The 26,787-nt window shown below is 42.9% G+C and overlaps 1 long non-coding RNA gene across 1 annotated transcript; it reads right to left on the minus strand.

Annotated features, from left to right (window-relative positions):
* Positions 1-227: 227 nt before the first annotated feature.
* On the minus strand, positions 228-25,188 carry LOC140691496 (uncharacterized). The gene is made up of 6 exons (XR_012067197.1): positions 24,947-25,188; positions 9,395-9,482; positions 2,981-3,167; positions 2,285-2,428; positions 1,033-1,093; positions 228-502 (listed from the first exon to the last, which is right to left on the minus strand). It is a non-coding gene; the product is annotated as an uncharacterized lncRNA (long non-coding RNA).
* Between the last annotated feature and the right edge of the window lie 1,599 nt (positions 25,189-26,787).

Raw genomic sequence — 26,787 nt, forward strand, 5'->3', positions numbered from 1 at the left:
AAAAATGTGTAATAAGCCGAATGGAAAATGGAGGTCTCCACACAGTAAACAGGCACACAGTGCTCGCTGGTTTTTATGACAGAGCTGATACACACTGATGAAAAGAACAGAAAATAGATGTTAAAGTGTTAATTATTATCTTTGAGTACTGGGACCAGGATAGACCCTTTTGACTCTTTTTTCAGACTTTTATATTAAATACACATTATTTTTCATCTGAAAAATGCATTTTTAGATGTCTAGTACCACACATTGGAAAAAATACATGAGTAGTTACAGAAACAAATAACTAGGAGACACCGCAGCACCGTCACACAGTGTAGAAAGGGCGATCCTGAATAACACCACGCAGTTACATAAGGACCCACAAAGTGAGAGCACCCGCTGTAACAGGACGCGGCTCCCTTCCATTTGTCAGTTGTGTCTTCAGGGCTGAGGCATTTCTGAGCACGGCCAGTGTCAGTGCTGGTGTCTGGATGGATGCCACTGGAGGTGAGGGCACCTGCAAGCCGAGAGGAAGAACAGAAGTAATCCTCTGCTTTTTCTGTCTTGTTTCTTTGTTACTTTTAAAGAGAGGCTTAAATAAGATAAACTGAATCTTCCTTACTGAAATTTCAGTAATGAAGCCATTTTTAAAGTGTTCACAACTTATATTCTGCCTATAACTGTCTTTTCAAAAAAGCCTCATATTTATTAAATGTTAATTAACTCAGTTAATTAACTACATGTTGAAACCTTTTAAAAAACATGAAATGCACTACGTGAAAGCACCACACATGCAGTGACTAGCTCAGCTGTCTTTACGGCAGTGCAGCCAGCCCCCACCATCCCGAGACCCTGAACTCCTGATGCTGGGAAGAGAGCACGCTGCTTCCTCAGATGGAGAGAAACGGTAAAAGCATTTTCTGAAATCTACAGCACTGACAAAACATAACTGCTTAATCCCAGGCTCCTTTGAGGCTGTCATTTTCCGTTTCTGGCCAACACCCGTCAATGAGCAGAACCACCCCATTCCCGAGTCATGGGACTCACGTGGGCAGCAGTTTTGGAGAAATTTCCAGTTATAGAATGTTAACCAACTATACATAAAACTCTGAAAAAGAAAAGATGCAATACTCAGATTTTGGAAAACACTCAAAATATTCTCCTAAGTCTTAGTATTTGGAAAGGCTGGGCTTCTCCTAAGCCACTTATTTATTTCACAGCCAGTGAGCATCTCCCACAAACCCTGCTTCCCTGTGTGTGCTGGGAGCCTCAGGCACATTGATGCTGTCTATCTTATAAGTCACAAGGCAGAGGCGTGTGTCTCACGCCTGCAACTCTCACACAGGCTCAACTCCGAGCCTCAATTTGTGAACTTGGCCCCATTTTCTCACCTGTTTATTTGGTATCTGTTCTTCTGTAAGCTGCCTGAAGTGCTTCTTGGAACAAGTCAGAAGAATGAGTGGGTAGAGAAATGGACAGATGGACAGGTGAGAGATGGGCAGACAAACAGGGAGACTCCAAGAGAAGGGGAGCAAACAAAATTTCCTATGCAAAACCCTCTTCTAGTCAAGGAAGAAAACCATCACGAAGAAGTGTGAAGAGGCAGGTGGCTTAGGACTCTTTCCTGGATTCCATCAAAAGTCACACCACGTGATGAGAGGGTAGAAGTATAAATAATAAAAGAAAAAAAGCATGCATGTTTGAAAAATATATCTACATTATGTACTTTCTAAAGAATAGATTTATATCAGCAAGGCTCAATAACACAATCTTTGGGTATTTACAGAAGTGAGAATCCCATCTCCAATCCGCAAGACATCCCTTCGGAGCACTGAGGGTCTACACGGTGCGATCATAAAGCCGTAACCGCCAAAGCTGTGCTATCCTGCACTTACGAGGAACGAGCAGCTGTGCTTGGCCTGCCCACGCGCGTCGTTTACAACCCACAGCACCTCTACGGGGGAGGGATGACTAGCGAGCCCTGTCTCTGCAGGAAAGGAAAAAGTCCGGGAGAGGCTAAGCCGACCTACAAGTTCTCCATTTCACAGGACTTGTCACTCCAGAGCAGGACTCGAACTCGGCCCACGTTTGTAACCACAGTACTACCGTAATTTATGTGCTTTTTGTGTGTATAATACATTTGTTTCTGGCATGAAAGTGTATTTAATAAATGATCGGTTGTCTTGTATATCTCATTAGCTCACAATCTTTATATTTTTGAATTGTACTCTTCCCCTGGAGAAATGAACGGAAAGAGCAGTGGTCAGAATGAGGTGGGGCTTCATTCTTTATCTGTTACCTCATCTCATCCAAGTCCCCAAGCAGGGAGAAGGAGCAAATGTTCTCTTCATCTTTTAAAGAGAGGGCTCCAGTGATGGTGATTTACTCAACTCCAAAACTAAGTCTGGGGGAAGGGCACATGCAGCAACGAGAGCAGTATCACCTGTAGGAAGGCGAAAAGAGCTCAGGGGATGGCTCAATGGGTCAGCCTGATTTAATTTCAATTGATAATTCAATAACACACTCTAAAAATACTAGCATGCAATGGATTTGCTCTTTCTTGACATCTAGCAAGTTTCCACAGCCGACATGTAACATTATCATGAACTAGTGAAAAGAAGAGTCCACAGACAAGGAAAATCAATGCCACAGGCAGGCTGAAACCCAGGCTGGAGGAAAGGAAGAGAAAGGGCATATTTAAGAAGAGGGGAAAGTCTGGGAAAAAGACATCATCACAAGGACTCTCAAGCGTCATCCAGCAATCATATAATCATTCTTTCAAGAGAGAGTTACTTAGGTCCTATTTTGTGCGAGATTTTACAAAGGGCAAAGAGAGACCACAGTGTCCATGGTGGCAGCAAGTTGCGGGGCTATAATACAATTCTAATCTTGGTACCTTGCACAATTGTCCTCAGTATAAAGGCAAAAATTAAAGTAAAATAATACTATGTAAACCATACACATTGCTGAAATAAATTAAAGAATACCTAAATACCTGGAAAGACAAACCACGCAAATTCCTGGATCACATGACAATATTCTTGGGATGGCAATGCTCCCCAGAGTGAAGCACACATACAACGTGGTCTTGATCACAATCCCAGCGGGCTCCTCAGCAATAACTGACTAGCTTCTGCTACAATTCATATGGGAATTCGAGGGTCTCAGTAACCAAAACGTACCTGAAAGAGTAGAACAAAGTGAGAGGACTTGTAATTCTCAATTTCAAACATTACAACTGTATCTACAAGTGAGATTAGAGGCCATTTTTAAGGTATTATTGTGTTTATCCTTATTTTCTAAATTCTGTACAACGAATATACCTGTTAGAATAAGAAAAATAAAAACTAAAGTATCTTTTAAAACATGCACACCGATTCATTCATTGGGGAAAATTATTTTAACTATAAAGAGGTAAACAAATATCTAGTGAAAAAGGACTACTTAAAAACAAGTCTGCATTTACAATTTTCATAAATTGAAAACTGAAAAGCACAAACACATCAAATTTCTAGGGAGACTGGTGAAACATATTAATAATTATTTTCAAAAATTCTAATTGCACAATGAAAACACAAGAAAGAGAAAATCGTGATTGACAGGAAACTGCGAACACGTGGAGAGCAAAGGCCTTGAAATCACTGTTCCTTTAACTCTGCTACTAGCTCAATAGGAGAGGAAATTCCTCACTGAGGGGACAGTGGAATCCCATGCATAAGATAGGATACACAGTACAAACTGCAGTAGTATCGGGAGTGAATATGTTAGAAGAATTCTGAAGTTACAACATTGCTGAAAAACTATAAAAACACTGACAGACAGATTAAAACACACAGTCATATATATTATATAGAAACATGAACTCTGCTCCCATGTTGCATAGAAATACAAACATATTTGTTCATTTATGGGCACTGATTACTTTATCCCAGGTAGAATATTTCAACTAAAACAAATAATCAATATTACACTCCTATTGTCAAATGTACTTGATAACTTACTCTGCTATGTAACCATATGTGTCTAAGATAGATCTAAAATTAGTGAAAAAGAGCTTTGTATGGTTTCTTGAATTCTTCTCAAAATTCCAAGCTTAATTTTAAAATAGATCTGAGCAGTATTTCTATATTATCTTTTCCCTTGTGAAATGAACAACACAGTCTGTTGTCAAAATTCTGTGCTTACAATGATTCACGAGCACCATATCCTCACAAAACTGCTGGACAGCAAGTCACTATCCAGACACTGTGACCAAATAAATGAAACAGAAGGAAGAGAGTGATCCTATTCTGGAGGGCTTATAGTCTGTGTCAACACTGGGGTTTTTACTTGATTGGTTTGATTGGGTAGCAAAATAAAATCAATCAAGTACTTTCTTTGAGCATTCTATAAGTCATGACTGTTTTTAGTGTCATGAGCAGGAAAGACTTAAGCATGACTTGGTTAGGTCAACTAGCAACAATCATCACTGGAGAGTGAGTAATAAAGAAGTTAACTGATAGCAATGCTTCTGCCTACATGAGACCTAAAATAAATCTACACTGATATCCGAAAGGAAAATAAGGAGATGAGGTCCCCAATGAGAAAACAAACTAACAAGAAATCAAAAAATGAAAGTCATTTTCATTAACGATTCCAGGCAGTAGTGGAGCATGGTGGTGAAGATCACAAATGCTGGGGACAAACATGAGGGTCTGAAATCCCACAGCACTAGGTAGATGTGACACTGACATTTCAGTGAAATTTTCTGCATCTCAGTCTCCTATCCATAGACTGGGGACAACAACTGCACCCATCTCCTATAACGGTCCTAAGAATTAAGTTATTTTATATATAAAAGCTTAAATAAAATACCTCAGAGTTTAAATAATACCCCAAAAGCACAAGAAACAAAGAAAACAGAGACAAATTGCAGTTCATCAAAATTTAAAGCTTTGCTTCAAAGGGCACCATCCAGAAAGTGAAACAACAACACAGAGGAGAAAATTTTTTCAAATCACTTATCTAGTAAGGAATTTGTATCTCAAAATGAAGAAAAAAAAACCCTACAACTCAACAATAAAAAGGCAACTCAATTAAAATGTTAATAAAGTATCTGAAAAGGTATTTTTCAAGGAAAATATACAAATGTCCATAAAGCACAATGTAATGATGTTCAATAGCATTAGCTGTAAGGGAAATCAAGTCAAAACCACTAGGAGAAACCGCTTTACACTCACTACAATAGGGTATAATAAAAAAAAAGCGTAACAAGCACTAAAGAGGACACAGAGGAAGCGGAGCACGCAGCCCTTGCTGGTGAGGATGTAACACAGCGTGGCCACTTTGGAAAACAGCCTGGCAGGGCCTCAGAGAGTTGAACATTTCGTTTCTAACTTACCCAGCAATTCTGCTCTCTGGGCACACACGTAAGAGAACTGAAAACAAATATCCACATAAATAATACCACATGAGTGTTCACGGCGACATTACTCATCACAGCCAAAAACAGAAACCCAAATGCGTATCACCTGATGAATGGGTAAACAGTGGGGCCCAGCCATAGAGTGGAATGTTATTCAGCAATAGCATAGCATAGAATAGTGACTAAGGCCACAACATGAGCAAATATTGAAAACGTTACTCAGTGTGAAAGAAGTCAGTCACAATAGACGTTTCCACTTATATGAAGTGACTCGATTTACATGAAATGTCCAGCACAGGCAAATCCACAGAGAGAAAAGTGGCTCCTTGGGGCTGGGGGAGGATGGGGAAGATGGGAATGTCTGTTTATGCGTACAGGGCTTCCTGTTGGGGGGATGAAAATATTCTAAGATTGAATGGGATGCACAATTCTGGGCATAGAGTAAAAACCGATGTACATTTTAATGGGTGAATTGTATTAAAACTCTTAAGAACAAAAGGACCTTGGGCCAGTATCTTCCATAGTAAATGCAAATTGCTAACTTTTATTAGAGGAAAAAGAAACTGCTCTCAGCATGAAAGCAGGAGATCAGCAAATGTGAGTTAACCGAAATTGGACAAGAGCATTTCACTTGAAACAGTTGCTGAGTGTACACGAAATATTCAGAAATAGGAAAATCACCTTGACATCACGAGGAAGCATTCTGTTTCAAATACAGATCAAGGATTCGGCAAGCCCAGCTGCCAGAAATGACCAGAGAAGAAACCTGGTTTATAAAACTAGCACCAGAGACAACAAGGAATGGTGATGAGGAAAGCAGGCGGCAAATATCTGGAACAGTTCACTACAAATAATTTCTCCACCAAAAATTGAAAAATAAAATGAAAGTGATGAAATGCTCTGTTGACATCTCGAGAATGGGCTTCCTTCGGTGCTCGACTGTTCTGTAACCCCGATTGAGAGACTAAGGAGAATCAGCATGGCTCCTGGGGGTCCCCAAAGGACTGCCCACCAGCACACTGACCACCATCACATCTGCCAGGTTTGAATTGCAGAGAAGAGACCAAGTTCTGAAAGGCACAGGAAATATTGACAAGGGAAGAAAACGCTGAGGTCAGTCCTGGGACAGAGGCCCTCTGAGCAGAGGCCAGAAGGCTGCAGGTGAACTGCAGTAGACCTGGGGCAGGAAGGGATCACGGGGGAGCATATCTCAATTCTCTTCTGTCTCTGCCTCTGGTAGGAGAGATAAAGCCTGCATCCTTCTCACCTGGAACTGTGGGTTCTGGCTGGAAGAAGTCTTACTGACAAGGAATGATTATTCAAGGCTCTGTGGAAAAAGTCAAGAAATCGAGAGGGAGTAGGGAGCCATCTCCATGAGCCTCTCAAATGCTCCCATATTTATAGGGTATAATCAAAGGAAAACTTCGTTAACAGTTGTGAGATAGTAAGGAGGAAATTCGGGAAAGACAGGATGAGGCAGAGATTGTAGAATACACAATGAGTACAAAGGATTAGTGTATCTTTAGGGAAGTCATGGGGTGAGGGGAACAAGATACATTTTTAGATATGTTCATTAAAAAGCAGACCACCAGACCAGCCAGGTCCTTGTTTTGGGGATAATACATTATCTAACAACACACAAGCCCAGCGTTTATAGCTGAGGGTCTCGGTCCTTGCTTTACAACCAGCAGAGTGCTATCTAAAACCTCAACTACACAAGCAAAGCATTGTCTCTGCTTTTTAAGGCAAGGAGTCTGGAGTGAGGATGCACAGGAACTTGCTTGTAAAGCAGTATCAAAGCATATTTTTTCTTCTTAAAATTCAGAGGCGACTGGGGTGTGTTACAATTTGTTAACCCAATCATCTGCTTCCACATGGAACCATTATGGAGGACACCCTAGGATGAAAATCCTGGATGTGGGTCTTTTCCTGCCATCTTCAGCCACTCTATCAGGGTCTAGGCACATCCGTGAATAACGATCCTACAGTACCACTCACTCTCTTAACTCCTGGTGATTGAAACTTAATTTTAGCTCTACACAACTTAACGTAGAAAAGTTTCAGCAATAAAAGATATAATATTCCATTTATATCTCATCATATTACTGATTTTCTGATTGCTCTAAGCTGCTTCTACTTGGTAAAGCACCTCATTCTGAAGCTGAATTCAGTAATTTCCATTGTGCATTTCTAGCCAGTTTGGGCTCGCTAACTTCTTTTGGTCAAATATCGATATACTTAATTGATTTCTTTGTTTATCAATTTCAACCAGGAGGAGAGGGAGTGTCACTCTTTTCCTCAGCCCACCCTCAACTCTTTTCCCATCAACTCAGGCCTCCTGAAAACAAAACAAAGTATTTTTTTCCCTTCTACTCTTTCCACAAACACAACAGGAAACATCAGCCTGGAGAAAGAATTCAACACAAATGTTAAAACAAAAATCTATAAACCTGAAACAATACCATCTCCGAATCATGATACACAATGACATGAGATTAAGTGTGTCAGGCACAAAGCATGAGGGAGCCTGACTACCTGATTTCTATTCTTCAAATGAAGGAAGGTTTTCATATTTTTTATTATCATTCTTGGTCATTGTTTCTGATTATGCCAAAAAATAATTTATGAAATATTTATGCACTGCAATAACTGATTTTTATTGTATCAATTTTAGAAGGCATTCAGAGGGGATAGGAAAACCCACCTCTGTAAAAAATGCAAAATTTCTTCCCCTGTTAAGAACACGTATACAAAATGCAACAGAGAATTCAAATTCTTGTGGAGAGGAGCAAAAGATACAGAATCAAATCAAAGTCATTACAATGAGTCAATTTAAAATTCACTGGACAAACATGCTCAATGCATACAAATAATTTTAAAGGCACACTGCAAACCATTCACTTAATGATCTGCAGGCTAGAGGAAGAATTTCACTCTTTAACAGACAACAGAAATCAATAGGGTGCCCCACCAAACAAGGAGCAGTGAACAATCAGGTTTTTAACAGTTCTGAGAAATCAGCATATTCTAAAGATCAAAATCCAGAAATTTTAAACATTCATTCAAACCACAATGAAAAAAGCACTTAAAGAAAAAAAAAAAAGAAAGTAAGCACATAGATCATTGCAACAGAACAATGAGAATTTCTTGTACCGCTAGAAGAAAGAACAGGATATAGCCTTTTACTTGAAAAGAGACTACTTTTAAAAATAACTGCTAAAACACATTTCATCATTCATGTTGCATTTAAAAATCTGAGGTACATGTATCTGATCAGAAAAGCAATTCTGAGTAATAGTATGTTACAATTCAGTGCCAGTTTGCTTTAGAAGAAAAGAGAAAAGTTACTGTTTCTAATTCTGCACAAAGTTTAAAGAACCTCCCTGCCTCTATCTCCTCCCATTTCCTAAGCTCATGCTCCCTAATCCTTCTGAAACAAGTATGAGAAAGTCTTATTCCCAATATGCCAAATGACAACTGAATATCAATTTATTAGTGTAAATATATGCCAACACCTTGAAATGGAGGAGAAAGGTATCAGAAGTCTATATGGAATTTCTTTCTACCTTCCTGAAATCACACACACCAAAGTTCACACAGACACAGACACAGACACAGACACATACCCCCTGGATTACTGGGCACTTCACAAGCTTAGTACTTACAACTTGTAGAAGGTAACTTTGTAGTTACTTTAAAATACAAAACTGTCAGCTTTTGAAAGCCTTCATCATCTGCTAAACCATCTAAATATCAAAGAGACCCAATTAGCCTTCTCTGTAGAATGTAATTTCCCTTGATGGCAAAACAGTCTCTAAGAAGTACTGGATCAAAGATTCGTGTTTATCACTACCTATGATCGTTTTTAAGCACATTAACAGATTCAGAAATGTATCTCTCAAAAACATTTATTCCTATTGAAATAGTATACGTGTTCAATTGTCTATAGAGTGACTAGGTCCCATGATGGTGTTTAAGAGCTATTTTGTGTATAGCAATATTTACCTTCAAGTGCAGAAAAGGAGGGTGTGTATTACTCAGTTGTAGAGCACCTGCTTAGCATGCACAATGTCCTGGCTTCAGTCCCCAGTACCTCCAAAAAAAATAAATAAAAATAAGTGCATATTTAAAAATAAGAATAAAGTTATAAAAAATGCAGACTAAAAACCACTGCAATCTAGGTGCTACAATTATACTAAAAAAACAAGTGTTTCTATCAAATATTAACTATATGCCAATCACAGAGACAACCAAAAGTCACACCTGAAGCATCACGTGTGATTCTCAGCAACCCTACTAAGTAGACACGGATGAGAAACCCGGCTCTGCGGATGAGGAGACGGAGCTCGGAGGAGCCGGGGACGCTGACTGTCCTGCTCCCCGTGACACCGCGTCAGCCCAGGGCAAGCGCTGACAGAGCTGCACTGAGGGGACACCCAGCTGCATGGAACCTTGGGGCACTGGGGAGTCCCAGAAAACACTAAAAACTTTTCAGTGAAAAACCAGCTAAAATATATTACACTGTGCTGCATCCTTTAAACAGGGAAAGTGACTGAGACCTTTTTGATGCCTCCGTGTCCTTTCTGCCATTATCAGTTACTTGCCCTCACAGTGCGACCAGTGATGATCTGGACCCCATATGAAGTGCACTCAGATGGAAGAGATTTTAAAGCTGGTTTATGAAGTTTGTAAGACTGTCTATGACTCACAAAGGCGGTCATTCATCACTTCTCACCGGTGTGGACGTACCACCTGAAATCACTCCTTTCTGCTTTTTAAAATCCCTTCATCTACTCCAGACTTTTCAACAGCAAAGAAGTAGCTCAACCACAGACAGTGGACAGCTTTTCACCAAATGGACTCGAACAGCCCATCTGACAACCTGGAAGCCCTTGTCTTCTATTAAACCCACTTCCAGGTACTTCATCATTTTCTGATTGGTGGACTCGGCCTCTGACAGGCCTACTCAGAGAGCTCCCAACCTCACATCCAGGGGTGGGAGAGGACCATGCTGTTGGGGGAAATCAGTGAGGAAGCTGGACATCCTCCAGCCACGTCTGCACGGGTAGAAGTGCCTCAACGTGCTCAGAAATTATACCGTCATCATCCCTGGGCTCCCATGGACTGGTTTCACATTAACCAAGCTCATGAGACACTGATGCAAGAAAACCAGAAACTTAAATTTTTAATGTAACAGAAGACGTGAATCTATGAACCAGACTGAAATATCAGAGTTCAACCATGAGTACATTTTCTCCTCCACGGCCCAATCACGGGCAGGCAGTCACATGGCAAGCATGGACAGAAACGGAGCAGGAAGGGTTTCTAGATTAATTCAATGGACTATATTTCTATTATACGAACAGATCTACTGCCCAGAAGTCAATTAACGCCAATCACGGTGCACTCTCCATGGACAGCGGCAAGACATGACTATGAGCTCCTGTGTAACACTCCTTTCCCTGTCCTTTCTAGGCTAACTGATGCACAGAGGTATAAAGATTCAGGGATGTCGATAATGCTAAACACCCAAAGCCCATCTCTGGGAACCTCAAAACCAGACAGCCAGGGTTTAAATACCAGCTCTGCCAATTACTAGTTCTGTGATTTTGCCAACTTAATTACCCTCTGTGTGCCTCAATTTCCACACTGTAAAACTGGGATAACAATCAAACCTTCCATACTCGCTTGTTGAGAAGATTGAAGGATTCATTTCTGTAAAATGCTCAGAAAAGAATGTAGCACATTTTGGGTGTTCAACAAATGTCAACTTAATATCAAATTGTTTTACAAGTCTCCCCTCTAATCATCTTATGTGTTTCCTGGCTAGCCTAAGTCCCAAATAAAATCCTTATTTCTCCTTTTACACACTCTTGGGGAGCACCCTTATGTTCCATCCAACCACCTGTTTAAACTGAGGGAGTGGATGTCTCCTAACCACTCCTCTGGGCCATGGAGGGTTCTTCTCCCTTCACACCCCTGGCCCCTGGCCCACAGCTAGCACTCATTACACTAACAGAGTGAGGTGTGAGTCCGGGGAGACAAGCAGGGCATGTGAAACCCTTCCTTTCACTCCAGTGTTGGTCACCATTGGGAAGCACGCGGGATGCTCAGCTCCATGTCAGGAAAGCTCTGTGCATGAAAGGGCAGGTCTTCTCAAGGGAAGGCTCGCTGTGGCCCAGAGCTACATGGGACAGGGTGAGTCTGTATTTCTGGGACACAGTATCATGACACGCATTTTCCCACAGCCTTGAAGTTCATGGAGAACGTGGCTTCATCAGTAACAAAGAAGACATTTATTGCCTGTATACTCTTTTGTGTCATCTCTCAGTAGGCTGCTGGAGACAACATATGTATAAGTATTGGATCTCCTTAAACCCCAAAATATATGAAGTAACAAATAATTCTGTGGCTTAACGTTGGTTTAGGGCGACTGTGTAACAGTTCTGACTCTGCTGATGCTAAATTATGGGTATAGGAACTATGGAACCTCCTCAAATATCTTTCATCATAAAACCATCTCTTCTTATTTTCCTGTTTCTTAGTAATTGCCAAAGACTCTCAAATGATGGCTTCACACAAAACAGCAGCTAAAGTTTAAGAGCCCTCTTGACATACACACTGTGGTAAACACTGCACATAATTTCTAATTCTCACAATTCTACAAATCAGATACGAATGTCCCCATCTCATAGACGAGGGAAAATATCAAAACGAGCTGACTCAGGCTCAAGTGGCTCAGTGGCAGCACGTGCAGGCAAACCATATCAAAAACTACACCCCTTCGTATATGTACCAAATCTCCTACCACCAATTAACACACAACGGCGGGGTGAAAACTCAGGGAACTCAATACACTTTTCACCTTTAAGGTCCTCCAGATGCCGCTTCTAGCTGTTTTATAAAATCCCGGCTCACTGGTTTCTAACACTAGAAGAAAAGCCCGATTTTGCTATTGTTTGCACAGCAAGTCTGAAATGTTCACAGTGAGATGACAGAATAAATCTAAGATATAAGCAGAATAACTTTTCCAGTTAGACAGACATAATGGACATTGGGCTATTCTGAAGCATTAAGTAAAGTAATCAAAATAAAATAACGTTGTTTAAGCCTCCTTTTACAAACAGGAAAGTTAAGACTGTAAGTAGGTGCAACAGTGCCACCTATGGGTAAAATGACCTTCCAGGTTACCAGGAAAGATGCAACACAAAAATTGCCTGTAGGATCAGTAACGAGAATCAGATAAATAAAACTTATATAGCACATGCTGCACTTTGATTCGGGGGAAAGGAGGGATATTCAGTATTTAATCTGATATTGCTAATACTCCTGAATATAAACAGAAGATATAGGCTCATGGAAACTCATCTTAGAAGAGGAAAGAATCCAGTTCAGCCACTTCATTTTACAGGAGGGGAAACTGAGACATGGGATCTGTCCTCCTGGCAATCAGCAGCAAAGTTCTCCTATGCCTCATGTCTTGCACTGTAGCAAAAACCAACAGATCTGTACTAGGCCTATATTCATAAAATTCACGTTTGTATTTTTCCAACAGTAGGTTATCTAAGTATCTTGCAAAATACTAAAAGAGCCAGGATATCATACAATTTTGTTGCCATACAAAAACATTTATTTACATAATAAAACAGCATGAGCTTTATTCTCTCTATTAAAAAAGTGACATGTCAAATCAATGTTTTGATATTTTAAACCTGTTAAGAATGTAGAAAAAAATCAAAATTTTCTTTAATCACAAAATAGAGGAGCTTATTGCCTGAAAATGATCAATATGGATTTTACTAAACTTAACGGATCTGGTCAGAATCCCACGAATTTAAATGTCTGAGTGGATGGTTACACGGTAACATAAATTCTGATTTGTAACAATACATATTCTGTGTAAATAATCTTCAAGGTCATCTGATTAAGGCAATTTAACTAGTCCCTGTCTCACTAGAATGATACAGATTTCATTAAAACTTCATACTACACCAAAAAAAAAAATGAATCCTTGTTACTTTAAACCATATTCAAATATATCATACAAATACATATTGAATATGTATCAGAAATAAGCGACACTCTTTAGTATTCAGAGTTGATCCTTCTAAAATATCTGTCATTGTGACAGCACAATTTTATTAAGCACCTCTTGGGTTCTTTGTATACAAGGCATCTACCTCTCACAGTCAGACAAATTAAACGATATTACTCAAATTTCACAAATGAGGAAATGTACTTAAGCCATGAAAATAAAGTACATATTCATCAACAGGAAAGAAAAGAGTAAAGACTTTTCTTACAATATTCACTGACAATCTTTTCTTCCATATTAAAACTACATAAAACCAATTCAGTCTTTGTAAGTATTTCTGTCAAAAAGGGCCACAAGAGAAAAACAAGCAACATCATTAGCAGTGGTTGGACTTTAAGAGCTCACTTCTCTTTTGCACTATAATTATTTTTAATGTTTTGTTTTTAGTGCTTACAGAGCACTAAAATAAAAAAAATAGCTTTTTATGTAATTACCTGAGAATTAAAAATTTGTGAAAATGAACAATTTTAATTTCTGCCACTCTGCCTCAACTTCTCAATGGTGTCTCTCCTTTCAAGGCCTCATCAATCTGAGATCACTAAACTCGGCCGTTTATGGAGTCACAGGTGTTCGGGTAACCACTTAACGGGAGGCTGATAAGAGGAGCAATTAAGAATGCATTCTGTGCAGCCTGGGTTCCAGCACCGAGCTAGCCACAGCCTGCTGCGTGTAATTTGGGACAAGCTGCTCCATCTCTCAATCCCTCAGCTGCAAAAAAGGAGACACTGATACCTACAATCAAACACCTGCTATGAATTAAAACATGAGGAAAACATTTTAGCCTTAGGTAGGTGTCCACTCACAGTGAGTTTGGTCATTATGATGATGAGGATGGCTGTTAACAAATTAAGCTAGACCAAACAGGAGAAATCCCCTTAAAGGAGAAACATTTTAAGTCAATGAGCATTTCTTTTTGGATGAATTGTAGAATATTCTAATGATTTTTTAATAAACCAAATTTTGTCCATTAATTATAGATTTACAGGTTCATGGACAAGTCTCCAGAAAAAGAATTAGAGGCCTCTTACCTCTGTAAACTAAGAAAGTAAATTTTAACAAAAATCACGGAGGAGATTATACCTCATTTGGGAGAGTAAGTGCTTAACATGCATGAGGCACTCAGTTCAGTCCCCATTAACTCCATTTAAAAACATGGTTTTTTAGGAAATGGAAAATTAAAGCAAAAAGATGGAGGAATACAGAATTTTTTAGAGACTCATCTCAGATTTAAGATGGGGAAGAAACCATCCATTTCTCAGAAGAAATCTTGAGGACTATGTAAACTGGATCTGAGATGTCTAGTCCTTTAACATTATTCAAGAATTCATATTACCAAGTCTTAAAATTACCTGATAACGCACAGTGGTGATACTGATCATAACAGCTTCCATCACGGATCGAGCTCCGGCTAGGACTGCTCTGTTCTGACATCTCTGCCCCTCAGGCCTCACCAGGCTGAGAGCACTAAATTCGGTCATTCAAGAGCATCTTTTGTAAGTCCTCCATTTGTGCTTCTGACTCTCCCCTCATCAGCTCCTCTGAGGGAAGCACTGTTATCATCTTTCCCACTCACAGATAAGGCCACTGAGGCACAGAGACTAAACTCGTTCCAGGTCACATTGGCATTAAAGGAATTCTGTATTTCTGCTGTTTGCTTTTGACAAAGGAATCTGAGATATCAATTCAAGGCAGACTGTTAAATAATCAAGTCTGTCAGGTCTTCACCTCAAAGAGCAGATACTATAAATTCCTGATGTAGGATGAGGCTGCCGCCACAAACTGACTCAGCTTGAAATTAATATCCAAGATGAAGCAGCGGATACACGTAAATATTCACGATTGTCAAGTCTGCTCACGGGTCTGGGCCCTTCACTGCCTGAACGGGGGTGCAATCCTCACCCGTGTCTGGGAGAGGAGCGCGGCTCTTCCCCGGCTCACCCAGGCTTCACGGGGTATTTCCCCCCACAGACTGGCCTCAATGATTAAAAGATCTCAAGATTTTTACACCATGCAAATCTAAAAGACATTTCTGCAGATGGAGCACTTTCTCAGGCTTAAATCTTTTTTGCCTACACTCAGCCAGGGGGAAAAAAGAAACATGACTCTACAAAGTCTCTGACCTGCACCACTCACAGGAGTAGAATGGCCAGAGCAGAAGATGATTCTTCACATTGCAGGATGAGAAAAAAATAAAGATGCCCTGACAACAGGCACTCCCAGAGACAGTGCTCAGCAGCCTTCTGCACACTCACGGTTGTGCAGCCCTCATCACCTTCTATTTCCAGAACACTTCATCACCCCAAAAGAATCCCCCTGTCACTAGCAGTCACTCCCTAATCCCCCTCCAACCAGCTCCTTCCAACCATCACCTTCTCTCTGCCTCTGCATGTGCCTATTCTGGGCTTTTCATATCACTGAAATCAACAATATGTGGGCATTTGTGTCTGCTTCCTTTCAATTAACATGCTGTTATCAAGTCTTGTACATTTTGAAGTGGTATCAGCATCTCTTTCTTTTTTTTTTTTTTGAAAACGTTAAAGATTATTAGAAGGTGGTAAGTACTATCAAAAAGAGTAGAGTGGAGCATAAGTGATTGGGTTTCAAAGGGAAAAGTGTGGGTTGAACAGTCAAAGTGGACTTCCCAAAACAGGTGGCATTTTTCATTTTCCTCTTCTTTTTTGTCTTTTTTATTCACTCTTACGTGTGAATAATGTTCCACTATATGGAGATACTACATTCTGTTCATCCATTCAGCAGGTATTTATGGACGAGGCCAGAAAAATGAGTGTAAGAGGTGACTAGCATGTATGGCATTGAAGCAAAGGGCAAAATGTGCTTTCAAAAAAATCCAACAAAGAGAGGCACAAGGAAATTCAGTCTGTTTCTGAGCAAAGTGCTTGCTTGCTTCGGCAGGACTATCGTGCAGGGCTGGGGTGGATATTGGCAGGAGTCACGGTGAGGGAGTCAACTAAGACTCCCCACTGCAAGCAGCTCAGCCAATCCTCCTCCCTCATCCTGTATTGTTAGAGAAATGTTTCTAGGTTACTCTTATTTCAAGTAATAGCATTTTAACTGCACATCTGATCATCTCCATCAGACCACATTATCTCCAAGCCACAGAAAATCATTCACTGACCGGAGCAGCTCCAGGACATAAAGGTGAATGATCAGGGAGTCCTGCAGCATTCCAGCCTGCAGGCACAAACCCCACATGTGCCCTGGTGATGTCCAGAAAATAAAATGCATGGAAATTTCTCACTGCTGGCACACGACATCTGCCCTCAAATTGCCCCAAAATCATGCTGGCAAAGCACTACTCAACCCTCTCACTATAAAAAAACCAAAAGGCTAAGAAGGCAAATTTAGGCTCTCCCATTGAAAACCAGCAACCATCACTGCCAGTATCTGAGCAGGAATGCTCCTGACTTCGAAAACCACTGCGCAGATACTTTTCAAACGTGAAACTCATATATGTATTCCAAATAGATGATATTGCAGTAGGATTTTTCTTTTCAAAATTTCCACTTGCAACATTAGCACAAGAAAATTTATGTTTAGGCTTTAAAAAAATCATTTATCCTCCACTTTCTTAGTTTTGAACTTATTATTATTTTATAAATGGAGTTATGCTGTGTATTATAAACCGTTTGATTTCTGAAAACAAGACCTTTATGACTTCACTATTTCAGAGCAAACTTTAACAATTCTTTGAGAGGTGGGACCTGGGGCGCTCACTAACATCTCTTTAAATACTGACAAGGATGTGCTATTAAGTAATGCAAAGGCTCTAACTTCACATTAGCTCAGAAAGCAAAGAAACCACACCAAAGACTTCCTTAAATATTTTATATATTCGTATTCTTTTGAATATTAAAATTCTTAAAAGAGGATTTTTGAAAAAGACAACAGCTGTTTTAAATTTCCTCTCACCAAGAAAGCAATCTTTATCAAGAATAAAAACCCCTATGGAAATCGAAATGACAGGACGTTTCTAGCTAAGTGAACATCCAGATCTGAACACAAACCTAAATCCAATCAGATCTCACTCGAACGAGCTCAACAAAGTCCTGGGCAACCCTGGAAATTAGCTCTTTTGTTCCAAATGTTGGCTGAGCTAAGATCATCAAACAAGGAAGGGAAAGAGAGAAGACGAAAGTCCACCTGGCAGCCTCCATCAGTTTTCTTACAGCCACAAGGTGCCTCAAGGGCGGCCCCGCTAACAAGCCCCCCATAAAGAAAGCCGGAATCCACACTGCCCCTGCCGTCCCCAAGTAGCCCTGATGCCCATATTCCAGCCTGTGAATGGTATTCTTATGATCCCCCAGTTGGTGGCACCCACCCCCTCATCCCCGCTACACACACAGAGTCACGGCAGCCTTCCCAAATCACAAATTTGATTACATCAACCCCACTTCGAATGCTTCAGAGGCTCCCTGTTAGAGTTCTAGCCCCACCCCAGACCCTGCTCGCCCAGCCTCACCTCAGTACACAGGTTCCCAGTGACCTCAGGGGTCCCCTGACATGCTCCTACCTCTCACTTGCCTCCAGGCTCATTTTGACTGTTTCCCAAGGAAGCCTTCCCTCCCTCCAACCTCCACAATTTGTTCCTCTCTTCCTAGAGCTTTCTAGGCTAAGTCAACTTCTGACAATGCTAAGCTCTCAAGAAGCAAATACATTTTGCTTATTATCGTGGCTACACCCTCTCTCCCCTATACTCACAGAAGTGCACGTGTTATGAATAAATGAATGACGGGTTGGATCTCAAAGGGACAGACATACCTGCTCTCGCCCATCCCGATCCTTCTGTCTGTAGAATATCAGAAGCAAAACCTGAAGTACCTTTCCTGAGGGTCACTTTCTGTTGACACCCTTCACTGCCTACTGTGTCAGTTCTAGTAAAACTCAACTTCTTCCAAAGCCCTACACACGGACTGTCTCCAGTGTCCTCCCGAGCAGGGGCTCCCTCCACCCTGGACTGCACAGGGCACTCTCCCCGGGTCCGCACGCCAAAAGCCTCCAGGCCTCTGCCCGGGCTGCACCTGCGACCTGAGCCACATTCTTGACTCCTTCTCCTGGCTGACTCTTACTCTGTCCTCACAACTGAATTTAGAGCCCATTTCTTCCAGGAAGTCCTCTCTGATAATGTCCTTAAGTCTTGTCTGGGCTCTATCTATAGCGGCAATATATGGAGACCAACTGGGTGCCTGCTCCTAATAAGACCACGAACCCTTGGGGGCCACGTGGGAAGGAGTGAGAGATTACAAGACGGGTGGGGGAATCAAAAAACAAAAATCACAGCCCAAGTCCCAAATTCAAGGATACTTTCTCAGAAAAAAGTATAAACTATTTCACACGGGTCCAATTTGGCTACTATTTTTGTGGCTTGTGGACAGCAAGAACTTGGTGTTCTAGTCCAAAACCTAGGTTACATGCAAAGAAATGTATATATTCATATCCAAAGGAAACAAGAGCTGCTCAACAACTGTTTGCAGTTAGAACTGAAAGGAACTTTGATAAAGGCAATCTCTCTCTCGCTCTTCTTTCTTTTCTGGAATCATATAATTTTAGAAGTATTTGCGTGACTAACAGATGGCTACAGCCCGTGATTTTGCACAGGAGTGTTTGGGGCTTAGGAAGCCCAGATTAGATTCACTCTGTAAATGCAATCACACCAACACACTGATAGGTGCCGTGGTGGTGAAGCTGATGTTCCAAAGCAGGCAACCTTATTCTGTAAGAGAACTCTAAATAGAAAGCAAGAAATGCAATGTCCTATACTGAATTTCATTTGCTATATGGGTCATTAATTGATAGTATATCTTGACTAATGGAACCCAAATATAAATTGTCAACGTCGGTTTTCTTCATCTGACCGTTTTATGCTAACTTTAGATATTAAACACTCACTCCATACGGAAAGCTCAGGTTTACGCTGCAGCACAGTTACATCCCGCGGAAGAAAGCTGACCAAGGGAGAACTGGAGAGTTTCCGTTCAGAAGCTGCAGAGTCTGGTTTTGCACCTGTACATCATTTGCAACCACGTCATCTTCAAAGGAGTTAGACGTTACCTCTGTGGGGCGAAAAGCACTGCGTGCTTCAGAATCATCAAAGAACGCTGAGCTTTGTGAAACAGTCCTGAGGCACTTAAATCATACTTTTTCTGAAAGGCTCCAAAACTGACCCACTTCACCATTCCAGGTATAACAGGGAAGTACTGGAAACAGTAGAGAGAACATGACCTTGAAGTCTGACAAGGCCCTGCTTGAATCCTGCTACAGCATTTACTAGCCGCTAAACAGACCAATTCCTTAACCCCTCTGAGAAGGCTTCCCAATCTGCAAAAGGGGGCTGCCACTGCCCACCTGGGAGGCATGGATGTGAATGCAACACGCAAGTAGGGCGGCCGACTGGTACCTGACACGGGGCCTGGCTAGTTTCCCTCCGCTGCCCTTCTGCCCCTTTAAACTTGCACTGTTCCCCCGGTAACGATCAAGCCCCCGGAACAGACTGCCCGTATCTTCTGTGTATCCCTGGATACATGCCTTTCCCTTAGGAGGCCAGAAAAACAACTGCCTCCTCCCAAGTCACTAACAATGTTCTTAAGAGTCTGGGTATTTTTAAATCTATTTTTCAGGGAGACTACTCCAGAACTTTCCAAGCACCATTCTCCAGGTTGGCTCCCCTCCCTTTGCTCATCCCTTCTCACCTCAGATCCTCTGTCTGACTGCCTTCTGTTCATGGGAAAGAGAGTCCGGTAAGGTGGGGACTCCCTAGGCCTCCCTCCCTCCCTCACAGGTGACTGTGACTACATTCTCCCCACTCCCCACTCCAACTTCAGCTTCTGAGGACTCTACCCTCCCAGAACCTGCAGCCTCTGCACCTTCCCAAGACGCACATGTGGCCACGACCCTCCCTGCATATTTCTTCCTGGTTGGCCCTGCCCACCCCCTGGCCCCTTAAGGATAAATAGCATTGCTCTGAAAATGGCAAATGCAGCTAACTGACACACCAAAGCTGCATGGTCTGGGCTTTCCTCCAACCGAGGCACAGCCCTCCCCTCCCTCAGCCTCAGTCTGCAGCCCTCGAGAAGATCTAATTCACATGCAAGGCTGTGAACACCAGCTAAGAATGACGACTCCCAACGTGTATCTCTAGTCCGTCTCCTTCACTTGAGCCCCAGGCTCATCGAACCGAGTGCCTCTTTGAAGTCCTAACTTGGATGAAAAATGGCATCTTAAAAATGCCTCATGTCCACCATTTACTCTGGAATTCGATTCCTGGCAGGTATCTCCCAGACTCCCCATTTTAGTAACAGCCCCATCACCCACCTAGTTGTCTGAGGTCACGTTCAATTTCCACTCTTCCCTCCCCCCGGCCCTGCCCTGCAATCAGTCCTGTTATTTATGACAATAAGTCCATCTCAAGTGTGGTTCTGCAGGGACCATGGTCGGAACCCCACAAGCTCACAGCATGGTGCACTGAATAACGGTCCTCCGTAGGGTGCTCCCCGGCGGGGGAGGCATCTCCTGCCACTGGACACCTCAGAAGGCACTGGATTCTCACACAGGAGGCCCAGGAGAAGGGACTCAAGGTTCTCCCGTGGTCTGAGGGCCCGAGGTCTGGGGGAGCTCCTAATTAGCAGACACACTTGAAAGTGAGCAGATGAGAATGTGGGAACCCAGCAAGGCTGTTCTCACTCCAACTCCTGGGCTCATGGGAGCCACGGGAAAGGCCTGTGTCCAGGGTACAGCCCGGCCATCACAGATCCCAGCCTGCAATTGCCAACCCGGACAGCCTAGACTCCATCTACTTGCGACACTTACTTCTGTTCTGTTCCCCACCCAGAATGTGATGGACTCATTCAGATATTCTGGCCTGTCTCAAGTGAGACAAATTCAGTGAAAAATGAAGTGTCCACATTTGGACCAGAGCATGAAAGGAGAAACAAGGCCTCATGGTCAGCATGATGGTGGTGGCCACACCCTTCCACCGGGTGAGATGAACCATGGTGAGGGTGAGAATCCAGGGTCCTAGGTCGGCCAAATCATCTTCCTTCACGGTTGTCTGGGGTGTTGGATACTGACTACCACAAACTAATGACACGGCCGTCAGTGGTGAACGTCAGCTGCAACAGAAACGGATTCAGCTATTTACTACCAACATGGGTTAAAAGTAAATCCCTGGGTAGGAAGGTCTGCACGGCTGCTGAGGCAAACCACAGACCCAGCTCTGAATGCCCACTGGCTGAAGCAGAGAGGAAGCTATGGCCCTTTTAGCTGTCCCTGTGTCCAACAGATCCAGGTGAGCCAGCTACTTAGGAGAAGGCCATGTTGTCCTGATACTCAGAAAAACCAGCCTCGTAAAGGGAACAAAATAGTGGCATGGATTTTAGACCCAATTCGGCCCCTTTATGAAGGCAAAGTAAAGTAAATGGCACGGGGAAGTTGAATGCAAAAAAAAAAAATTAAAGAACCAAACGGTGACTGCTTCCTCCAACAGCGTCCCCTGCAGATGCTCACCCCCGAGCCGGCCACTTCCTCACCAGTGACCACCGGCCAGGAAGCGCCGTCACGCACGTCACACAGCGACAGCCAGGAACCTCGTGCCGAGCACGTTTGTATAAAAGCAGGAATCGTGCAAGTTGCCGCAGAATTTGACTTTACAAGTTTAAATACTCCATGAAAAGAATCCCTCAGCAGCCGCCTAAATCAATTCGCATCTCACTTCTTCAAAACAATGAAACAAATTTAATAAGGGCGCATTTGTCACCAAATAAAAAGAGGACCAAACAGGTTCCTCAAAGCAAGGATTTTAACAGGTATCAAAAACCAGTGGGTAATGTGCAAACAAAGTAAATATTCCAAAAATTAAGAAAATACAAAATGACGAGGATAATACATGGATCAAGACAGCTGTTAAGTTTTTGCTTTTTAAAATGATTGAGACAGCATGGATGGCAATCTGGCTATTTCCAATGCAGGATGTGCACAGCCCACATTTTCAGATGCAACATCATGCTCACTGGGCAGTACAGGTGAAAAAGGAATAAAGAAAAAGGAAAATATGAAGACGAGAAAATTAGAAACACACAAGAACAAAAATGATTTTGACAGCATGTACAAGAATTTACGTGAGTGTGTGAGGCCAGGGACGCGGGGATGGTGAAACCCACCCTCACCTCTTGCTCCAGGGAAAGCAGGGGCCTGAGGGGAGCGGTGCGGCCGGACGACCCCAACGTGGTCAGCGCCCCTAACCCAAATTCCACCTACAAGCGTCTAGGCAGATTTTGAGCTACAAATTGTGGTTGCATTTCATTCTGGACCATTTTACTCACTTCCACCAAGAGTAGCAGGAGAGAATTAGGCTCTGCTCCTTCACCAAAGCATTGTTTAAAAAACTAATGACTGTGGAATACTAAAAGCAACAATGTGGTAAAAGTGACTGGAGGAGAATGTGCTTGACCTGAGCTCACTGGCCGCGTTATCTCACTGACGTTCAGAAGCTGGCTGAGCTCTTATGGTACCAGGACAGACAGACCCACAAGGAGGGAGATTTAATGCGCTGCTGTATTTTGATGCCGGGAGCCATGCCTGGTACATGAGGTTCTGGGTAATCAATGGTGACAGTGTCAAACACTGTGGGCTAAGTACACATTCGGCTACTCCGCCAAGTCCCAAGGGCAGACTTCAAAAGACAAAAATAAGCTGGCATTCTTTGGTGGCTCTGCAGACTCAGAGACAAGCATTTGTTGAGTAAAAATGTCACCAGTGACTCCTATGACAAAAGAGGAGGCACTGGCGTGGGGGCTGGGGCAGGGCTCAAGGCTTCAACTGCTCACTCACCAGTCTGTCCAGGGGGAGAAGGTGGTCCCTGCTTACGTTGCACCGATGCACCTACCTTGACTAATGCCTGGGGCCTCAGCAGGTGTTGACAGGTGAGGTGAACAGAGCCAGACTCGGTGTAGCACGGTGCTGGGAGCTATGCCCTCAGCAGTGCCCAGGCTCCTAAACATACCAGCACATCCCCAAGAAGCAGAAGGGGAGTGCGGGCATGTAGATCACAGGGCCCTGTGAGGACAAGCACAGATCATGGCCACGACAAGCCTCTCCCCTTCCTTAAGCCATACAGGTATATCTGGGAGGAACAGAAAATTCATCCAGAGACCGCTAGGTGGGCTCTCGCAGGTGGGACTCGGGTCCACTTCTCTTCTCACTCACAGGGCTGGTCTAGATATTCTTTTTATCAATTCTCTAGCATCTTCTCCTCCAACTTACCAACAACCAGAAAGTAGGATCTGATCTTAGGTAAGTTCAAGAATCACAGAGCACTGCCTTCACGGCGGGCCCAGCAGCATGTGCCAGGTTCTCGGACCGTCACCTGTGGGACCACCATGAGCCCTCTCCAGACACAAGGACAGAGGCCATAGGACGGGGGGACACAGCTTCCCTTACTCTCCCCAGCAAAGGGGGACCACTTCTCGGCAAAGACATCTCACCCTCTTCTGCCCGAGGGACAGCACGATAGATAGACCGGGAAACAGAGCAGAAGGTGGGGGGGTAGGCAGCCCAAAAGAGCTCGTCTGTACTTCCGAGGCAAAGTGGGGACTTTGACTTAATCACAGGGACAAACTGAGAATGAACATTTCCCTGCTCTGTCCCATACACCGTGATACGCCTTTCCCTGCATAAGGAGTTCATTCGGGAGTCCCTGGCGGTGTTTCTGATGTCCTAACTTGGCATGGTGGCTGTCGGGCAAGAAGAGAGGGCCTGAGCCGAACAGGTGCTGGGCCTGAGAGGCAGGAGACACCGGCTCCAGCCCCAGCTCAACCAGTGCCCCGTTCCGCCTCTCGGGGTTAAGCATCTCATCCAAAAGCAAAGGAATGAGACTGTCCCAGGACAGGCTGCCCAACAGAAATGAAATGAGAGCCATGTAAAGAAAGTTTCCCAGTTGCCACGTATAAAATAGTAAACAAAAAAACAAACCAACAAACAAAAAACAAATACTAGAAACTGATTTTAAGAACAGATCTTACTTAATCAACTGTATGTAAAATACTATCATTTTGACATGTAATCAATGTAGGAAATAAAGAGATAGTTTATATACATTTGCTAGACAAGCCTCAGCGTCTGATGTGCATTTGACCTACAGCATATCTCAGCTCAGTCCAGCCTCCTCCCCAGTGCTCCTAGCATCAGTGGCTTTGGCTACTTTATTGGACAGCAACTCCAGGGTTCCCACCATGGTCCTGGCTGTAAAGCGGGAGTAAGTGTCCACACTAACCCTAAAAGGATCTCTCTGAAACAAAGGCGGATTCACTTTGAAATGTCTGGAAACCAGCGGGCTGCACCTCCCTCCCCCCTTGGCTACAAGACAGACTTCTTCCTTGCTGATCCCTTTCTGGATGTAGGGAAGCAATCCGGCACAAAGCCAGGGTGGGCTGGCCTCCAGGTAAACTTACCTGCTGTCTGTGTCCAGTCCCATGAAGTCCTCCTTCTCAAACAGGATGCAGAGGAGGGGAATCTTGCCCCAAAATTCTTGTGGCCACCATCCAGCCACTTGGACTTGAGCAAGATGAAGAGTGACTCAGTGAAGTCCTCGATCCTCTTCTCCAACACCCTGCAGTCCTCGTAGATTGAAGGACACGTCGGTGAACGGCTGCTCGGCTACCTCCCCATGCAGCACAAAGACAAAGAGCTGAGAGTCATTAAGCGCGGTGCCATACAGCCCCTCTGCACGTGCAGCTTCTCCAAGGCCTTGGCAGAGAGACAGTTGGTAATGGTGACAAGGCCCACGACTTTGCGGTGTGTATGGAAGACGCTCCACCCATTCTCGGGCACATAGTGGTGCCTGTAGTGGATACAGAGTGTCCACTGGGAGCCGCATGGGCTGATATGGCACACCGAGGTGAGTAGCTGATAGATGCAAAAGAAATTCTCCTCTGAGATGATCTCCATTGGTTGGACCACAACGGGACGAGTCTGGTGGTCCTCAGCACACTGCACGTAGTCAGGGATGCTCATGTTGCTGGCCCTGCCGAGAGGGGTGAGGAGATCGAGGTACATACTCTGCTGTGTGCTACGGGCCCATCTGGGTTGCTGTGACCTGGTGTGTACCAGCCAGAAGGCAAGGGAAGCCAAAGCAAATCCGGGGGTACAGTTTGTCCTCAGAGTCTGCACATGGCTAATGTATCTCGGATCATATTACCCAGCTTTTGGTCTAGGCTTCCTGCCTCTGCAGAGAAGGGTCATTTCTTATTTTCTATTTCCAAGCACCTATCAAGGCCCTGATGCAAAGTCACTGCTCAAAAATGCTGAATAAAAAATGAACAAAGAAAATGCTTTCCCCAAACCCCTTCAGCAGAATATAAAGAAAAGGACCACAGTAGGATTAAAAGATCTGGATTTGTATCCAAATTATTTGATCCCCTAAGCTTCATAATAATGGATAAGAAAACTTGCCTAGGGGAAGAGGATACAGTTCAGTGGTACAGCACATTTTTACCATGTACGAGGTCCTGGGTTCAAAACCCAGTAACTCATTTTAAAAAATGAAACAAATAAATACACGTAATTACCCTCCTGAAAAAGTATTTTTTAATTCAAAAGTCAAAAAACACCTTGCAATTGACACAACATTGTAAACTTGACTATACTTCAATTAAAAAAAAAATCCTTGCCTTACAAGTATATATCTGAATTACGGATGTTTGCAAATGTAAAATGTCTAGGGTACCACCTGCATAAAAAGAGGTGACTGTACAAATGTACTATCCCTCCTTAATGAGCTATACTTCCTTTCGGAGGGTTATAACCTCTCAGAGCTAATTTTCTCAGATTAAAAAATATAAACATTGCCTGATTCTCAGTAGTGATGAATAATCAGATAAGCCAAAGAAAGCATATGACCCACAGAGTTTACTCAATAAATGTTTGTTGAATGAATGAATAAACAAGCAAGTGAATGCTGCTCCCTGCCACAGACCATCATAATGGTACTGCCTGGAAATCCCAAGCCCACGTTCACCCGACTCTGCACTAACAAAGTGGGTGACCTGGGTAGGCCTGTGTGCTTCTCTAAGCCCCAGTTTAATCATGAATAGAAATGAGGGCAATAACACAAACCTCAAATTGTTAGTGAGTCAGTAATGAATTGTACCTCACCATTGCAAGATGGAACCATGAAGGAAAACTGGGCAAAAGGATCCATAAGCCCTCTCCATATAATCTCTTACTACCACATGGGAATCAACATTATATCTCAAAATAAAAAGTCTAATTTTTTAAAGAGGTTATTGAGGTT

Source organism: Vicugna pacos, chromosome 35 (assembly GCF_048564905.1).
Source record: "Vicugna pacos chromosome 35, VicPac4, whole genome shotgun sequence".
Classification (NCBI taxonomy): domain Eukaryota; kingdom Metazoa; phylum Chordata; class Mammalia; order Artiodactyla; family Camelidae; genus Vicugna; species Vicugna pacos.